At 39.0% G+C, this 7,034-nt stretch overlaps 1 long non-coding RNA gene across 1 annotated transcript; it reads right to left on the reverse strand.

Annotated features, from left to right (window-relative positions):
• Positions 1–1,863: 1,863 nt before the first annotated feature.
• LOC120291305 lies at positions 1,864–3,369 on the reverse strand. The gene is made up of 3 exons (XR_005549284.1): positions 2,976–3,369; positions 2,479–2,771; positions 1,864–2,329 (listed from the first exon to the last, which is right to left on the reverse strand). It is a non-coding gene; the product is annotated as an uncharacterized LOC120291305 (long non-coding RNA).
• Between the last annotated feature and the right edge of the window lie 3,665 nt (positions 3,370–7,034).

Below are 7,034 nucleotides of genomic sequence, written 5' to 3' on the forward strand. Positions count from 1 at the left end.
TCCAGAAACAGCTCGTGACAGAAAGATCAACCGGTCAGAAATCACTAAGCGATCGAAGGGATCGTAGGCCGAGCCAAACCCTCAAAATCTCCGCAACAGGGGGATCTCTGCAACCAGAAGACGCCTCACAAAATCAGACCGAGAAAGCAATCGATCCCCCATCAACAATCAATCAAGAAACGGAAACCAAAAAGGAGAGAGGCCGACGGAGAAACGTTCAATCGGGATCATCGCTACAACCACGTCTTCTCTCCGGAAGAAGATGATATCGCCAGACGCCAATAAAAATCGTAGGGTAAGCGAAACCCTCAAGAATCTCCCGCAACCAGAAGATGCTTCACAAAATCAAGGACAAACAAAGCAATCGGCCCCCATCAACAATCAATCGATCAAGAAACGGAAAAAAAAGCGAAGAAGGGCCGACGGAGAACGCTCAATCGGGAAGACGACGACATCTCCAGACGCCATGGCCAGAGAGGCGAGAGAGGCGAGAGGAAAAACGCGTAATGAAGAGAGAATGGAGAGGACGGAGACAACGGTTACTTTTAGGGAAGGATACACCGACTTCGGATTGACCGTCCGATAATATAAAAAAAATTTCCGAAGCCAGCTGTGATTGGACGGCTGTGATCTTCTGCTGACGGTTTAATTTAGGAAAGTCGGTGGGCTGCCAATTCCGACCGCGTGCGTTGCTTGGGACGCACGCGATGCCTTCAGTCCTTTTATTGCGTAAAGAATTTTTCTGAACACTTGTCCTGACTTCTTCCTGTCGCTTTCCCCCTGAAATTTTTAAGTATCCTCCCTTGAAGTATAAGATTAGATAAACTTTCATTCTTCAAGGATGAAATTGAAATTTGAGAAGATATCTAATGAAATATTTGCTCCCATCGGAAGTGTTAGAAGACTTGGGAAATAAATTAGAACGATTGGATCTTTTTATGATGGGATTAGATGTTAGGATGAAATTGGGCACTCTTTAGAAGATTGGGATTGATTCTACTACTAAGCGATTAGTAGGAAAAGAATTTTCGAGATAATTCAACCACACCAACAACTTGCTAGCAAAGAAAGAAAAGGTGATCGAACTTGGATAGCTTTTTGCTAGCACAATCTTGTCTAGGACAAGTGGCTCTCCACCAACAAGAACCTCTTTTCTCCCCATTGGAGTCCTCGTCCTCAAATTTGGCCAAAGATGTTGAAAAGTTCTTGTGCCCCTTTTTTGTCTTTGGACTACATTACCACACCATTATGTTTATACAAATTCTTATCAATCCTTGACTACTTAGTTTATGAGTTTATAAACGAGTGTCAAACCGTAAGCTTGTTATCTATGGAAGATTTGCCATGATTTTTTTGTCAATTTAACATGTTTTTGCTTCTATTTCATGCTAGGATTCTACATGTGATAGTTTCAATTGCAAAATAGATAGCACATGGCAATTTGTTATCCTTGATTTTATAACAAAAATACTGTCCGGAAAATAAAGTATCATCAATTTGCGAAGCAACTAAAGTAATTTGACTCATTCTCATGTCAGTTTATTCATCTCCTTCATCATTAGAGGATTATTTACTAGCAAAATTCATACAAGTATTTCAAATTTTCATATTAGATATTAATGAATGTCTCTTTTTGTAAGAGTATTTTCCAACATTAAAAATAGACGGAGATACCATGTTCATTGATTACGACTTATAGAATCTTTAATTTAAGATGGGAGAGCTAAGTAATGAAAGTCTTATCTCTATCTTGTCATTTCATATAAACCTAGACCATTGACACGGATAAAAAATAAATAAATAGACCACCAAAAGATATACACGAAAATTTACGTGATTCGGCCAAATTGACCTACATCCACGGATAAAAAGGAGCAGATTATCAATAGGAATTGAGAATTACAGTACGGCAACCATCTAGTTTCAATTGCTCCCTTGACAACACATATTCCAACAACTCTACATCCATCCCTACTTGAGCAGCAACAAGTGGTCTGGTCCCGCTCTCCTCTGGCCACATCACAATGAAGACAACTCTTATCTTCTAGATGTTTCTGTTGACTTAACTACGACAAAAGGAAACAAAAGCATTCAGCAGAGCAGCAGGTTTTCTACTCCAGATGGGATAAGGTATAGTTCTTTAATCAAGACAAAATTGCATTCTATGTAGCCAACCTATCCACCATAGTTGCACTCTAGCAAAATTCAATGGCCGCCACATTGCTGAAAGTAGCCTTCCTCACCGCAATTTTTCACCAGTTCTGAGGTTGGCACGATAGTTGCATAACCAGTGCACTAATATCCAGATTATAGACGGAAAGACCCAACTCTGTTTACAAAACGCATGCTAAAAACTGTTACTTGTGCCACAGAAGCTCCTTTTACATATGAATACAAACGTCACATTGTAAAATGATCCAGAACAAGTGTCATAGCCCATCTTAGTACGAAGGACACATTAATCACGCTAAAACTCACCCCTCTTATCAACATGGATTTGCAGAAAGTTTGTGGACAGTTCACTAACGTTGACACTACCTCCTTGCAATTAAGCGTGGCTCTGCCACCACATAATATACATATATAATAACAATGCCAGAAAATTGGAAGAGATGATGAATAAAGGAGCTAAGGAACACAGATCAATGGACCTGGCTCCAGACAGATTCGAAATCAGCACAACAACCTGGAGCTGAGGTTAATGGAAATAGAAGATCCCAGCTTCTTCACATAAACAGATTCATAATCTGCAAGATGACCTGCTTCTCCCACTTGTTATCCAACGAAAGAAAGAACAGTCAAGAGAGAGAGAGCATCATAACTTCGTTCAAACATCAAATTAAAGAGAGGGATTCTGAAAGGAGTTAAATACAAATATCAAACTTCTACCAATAGCTCCATCATCATAATCATGGGTCCTAGAGATGTTTTCAAATATAAGCGTACAAGTAAATCTCAAGACAGTAGAGTAATACATGTTCCTAGTCAGATGAGATTGCATCATGCTTAACCAACTGTGAAGGAAAACCATAGGCGAACCCCACAATGAATTCAGGTCCTAGGAGGCGACGGAGATACACCAAGACCTCTACATCAGTACAAAGATCTGCAGGTGTGACCAGCATCTCGGTAAGTTCTCAATTTCACTTCACTGCTGATAATGTGAATGATATGGCCTTGCAAGGTAAGCATCAATGAGAAGGATAACGAGTAATAGGAACAAATATTTAGAAATTGTCTCTTGATCATAATTAGGGTGCTTTCATATAGCTACATGGTCAAGACAGAAATTGTCTCTTCATCAGAATTAGAGCTTTCATATGGCTACAAGGTCAAGGTAGGTACCAAACTTAATACAGAACACTAATTGTGTAACAATAACCAGGTTACTATAATGAACAAATGGAAGTGCTCTGCAGTGATAGAGGTTGTCAATAGTACTGGGAGCTGGACAGAAGTAAATAATTCCACATCTAATAGCATTCACAATAACCATGCTTGGGGAGCATTTCCCAAAGAGACCACAACATACTGGCTGGCAAGAATCTGTATAACCAAAGAAGGAACATTACTCACTATAAATGGATGAGGTATCAACACTTTTGACGATCACCTGGTATATGCTATTCAAAGGACCATCCATTTCCACGACATCAGAAGAAGAGAAATGAGTAAGACTGGTTTTGTGAAACATCTCCATCAGGTGAAAATCTTATTTACATCACAAGGGAATCGAGGCGATGGCAATTAAATAACAAAGAAAAGAGAATAGACTAATCCCATATCAGACCGAAGCAATTTCCCAAAAAGATAAGAACCTCATCCATCTGCAACCAACCAGTCATTTCAAGAGAAATTACCACTAAGGAAGCGCACCAAATGCTACCAATCCAGCATAAGGCTAGTATTATCCTTACAGTGACTCTGAAATAATCGAGACTCCTACAATCAGTAAATCTTCTGTCCTAATCAAATTCCATAGCTATCAAAGACCAGAAAGAAACCATATCCATATAAAAGCAATTTGTTTCCACATTGTCCGACTTAATGACGATGCATTGTGATCAGAACTTAATAAAAAACCCCAGTCCCAATACCATCTTGACAAAATTGAAATCACCATTATTTTGGAAACCAGTGGAAGTTTCAAGAGATCTGTTGATCAATGGCAGTCACTTCAAAATTTCATTCTTATTCACCGAAACCAGAATCTTTTGTTCATGAAAAAAAAAAACTCTGGAAGAAGAGAACCAGAAGCATCAAGTCCTTATGTATTCAGCCGAAAGTCTACAGCTGGAGTCTTACTGGAGATATCCCCTCCGATGGTTAAAAGTAACTATCTTTGGAACAGAAAACCATTGTTGTCAGAGCGTTGTACAGAAAAGCAATGATGGACAGCTTGCTAAATCCCAACACAACTGCAAGCAGAGAAGCCTCAACCCACTCCCCTCAATTGAGCAACCTAGCCCTTCCAGTTATTGGTAGGATACCCATATTTTCAGCACGTGGTAGAAGAGGAACTATTCTGGTTTCAAACCCATCCAAGTCCCCCAGTGAAAAGTTCCTTATTGGGATCAGGCATGCCCGTATTATGCTTGTACCACAGATGACCTTGAATATGGGGAACAAGCAATTCGTCTCTCTGCCCTTGGTCTGATGTGTTAAAAGCCTCATGAACACATGACAGAGGCACATTGACAAAGGTAAGGCAAAGACACCATTGGCTCTGTAAATGCGCAATTCATCTTGTGCTCCTTGTGTCCCATGAGCTATAAAAAAAAGCCTCCACATTGGACTTTATATCATCTCCAAAAAAGTTAAATTCTTAGACAAATCATGGAATCTTCCATAAAAGGCACTCTAGAAAACCATATGCGGGAATAAATATGACCGACATCATAATCAAACCCAAACCAGAAGCCAGAAGGGGACGACAAATGAGGACTTTCTTATGTCTCTTCTCAAGTTCATCAGACCTGAAGTCACCCTGCAAACAGCATCCAAACTGGGAAACTGACAATAAATAGTTACACATGCCATGCGCGCATGTCATGTGAAGTCTTAGTTCCTCAAAGACCTAAGAGAAAGAGCAAGAAAGGGGCCACCATAACATTTCCTTTCGAATGATATCCAAACTTCATCCACCTAATTCTGCTAAGCATATTTGCTCTTCCATAACTCAACAGACATCTCTTCAATGTTGCTTCCAATGGATCAATAATTCATGATATGGGGTCCATCATCCATCTAGTTAGATGAGGAGAAGTGAAGAAAAGGACAGACAGACAGTGTTCAAGTTGCGTGTGTGTAAAGCAAGTGCAACCCCACCATTTCAATGGCTGCAACTCTAATCAACTTCAGAGTCCTAATCAAAGGACATCAATGAGACAAAGAGACTGCCAAACATCTAACAACCCAATCAAACAGCCTCTAATCCACTAACAGCTAAATGTCAGAAGATGATACAACCAGTCCACCCGATACGAACGTGAACCCACTTGACGCCAAAGCAGGTTCTACCCCTGAAAATGTCTGTATAGGTCTATCCAATTTTTGAAGTAAAAATCGAAAAAAGAACACATAAAAAAATGGAGTACGGAGAACGGCAGTCACAACTGTGTGTCCTCAAGGCCTGACTGATTCAGGAAATCCATCCCAGGATAATATGTTCAGCTGCCATTCTAATTTCTGTGCCAACAGAAAAGAACACACGAAGTGCATATCAACAGGCCAGAATGAACACTATTAAATACTATTGAGATACAAAACACGATCCACGGCCCACTTCTCTGTCCAAAGAGGTAGCCACCTATTTTTCAGAGTGAACAACTGTTGAGAAAAGAGTTTTTATAGAAATGGATAACCTATTCTATTGTTAGGAGGAAACAAAGAGGCTTCTGCATGAAAGAAATGGCAACAAATCCAATCTTCATTGCAGCAAAAAGTTATTGGACAGCAGGCACCAAAAGCAGTAGTCTCAATAAGCTTACACGACAGCAGGCATCCACCAAGAGACATCCATTCTCATAGAAAATGTTTTTGGCAGACACCAGTAGAAGGAGAAGATATCCAATTCTGAGAGAGAATATCCAGCAACACCATCATCATCATAGCCACAGTAAATGGTAAAAAACACTGCGCAGTAGTGATCATACTTCCATAGATTTTGCTTTTCCTAATGTCCATATCTACAGGAGCTTAAGGTGCAAGAATAATGACTGCTTGATAATGAATATGCCTGAAGAAAAATATCCAAAGTTTTAACAAAAAGCAATAAGGAGTAGCGAATATGAGAATCGAAAGCAAAGTTCTCTAAATAAAAAGATTCCTACTGTTAAAAATCAGAATAATCCATTATCTTAACTGAAAAAGCATACTGAAAGATCTAATTGGCAAAAGAAAACATGGAAATCAGATAAAAAGAGCTCGTAATAAAAATATACCCAATGCCCATGTGGCCAAGTTTGCTGAGGTACTCATGCTAATAACAATAAGCCAGCCACACTAACAAATCCGCAATCAGAAACTACCAATGCAAGGGGAAAGTGAAAGGGAAATTGATCTATATGCAAAATGCTTGCAGCATCATTCCTCTTCATCAACTTGGAAGAAATTTCAAGGAGAAAAATAATTACATTTAATCTGGCAAAGAAAATACATCTTTATGAGGATTTCCTTCTCCTAGTGGCAGGCACAAGGATCCTCTTTCCTGGTTTCTATGGCAAAGAAAGAGCTAGAGTTGGACAAAATATCGATATGGCAACTTAGTTTTACTAGCAAGCGGAATCATCTAATCTTCTACATCATATAAAGAAATGATCAAATTTCTTCATCCATTTCTGAATACAGTACAAGAGGCCAATAATAAATTGAGAATAATTATTTGTACAACAATTAAATTTTCAACAGGAGAACTTAGTAACTAAAACGTATATTGAAAAATATATATGAAGCAAATTTATAAATTAATGAAAACTAACAGTAGAATAACTTCTCAACAGATTAATTAATGTTCTGCAGAAGGCACTGAAATG

Source organism: Eucalyptus grandis, chromosome 3 (genome assembly GCF_016545825.1).
Source record: "Eucalyptus grandis isolate ANBG69807.140 chromosome 3, ASM1654582v1, whole genome shotgun sequence".
NCBI lineage: Eukaryota > Viridiplantae > Streptophyta > Magnoliopsida > Myrtales > Myrtaceae > Eucalyptus > Eucalyptus grandis.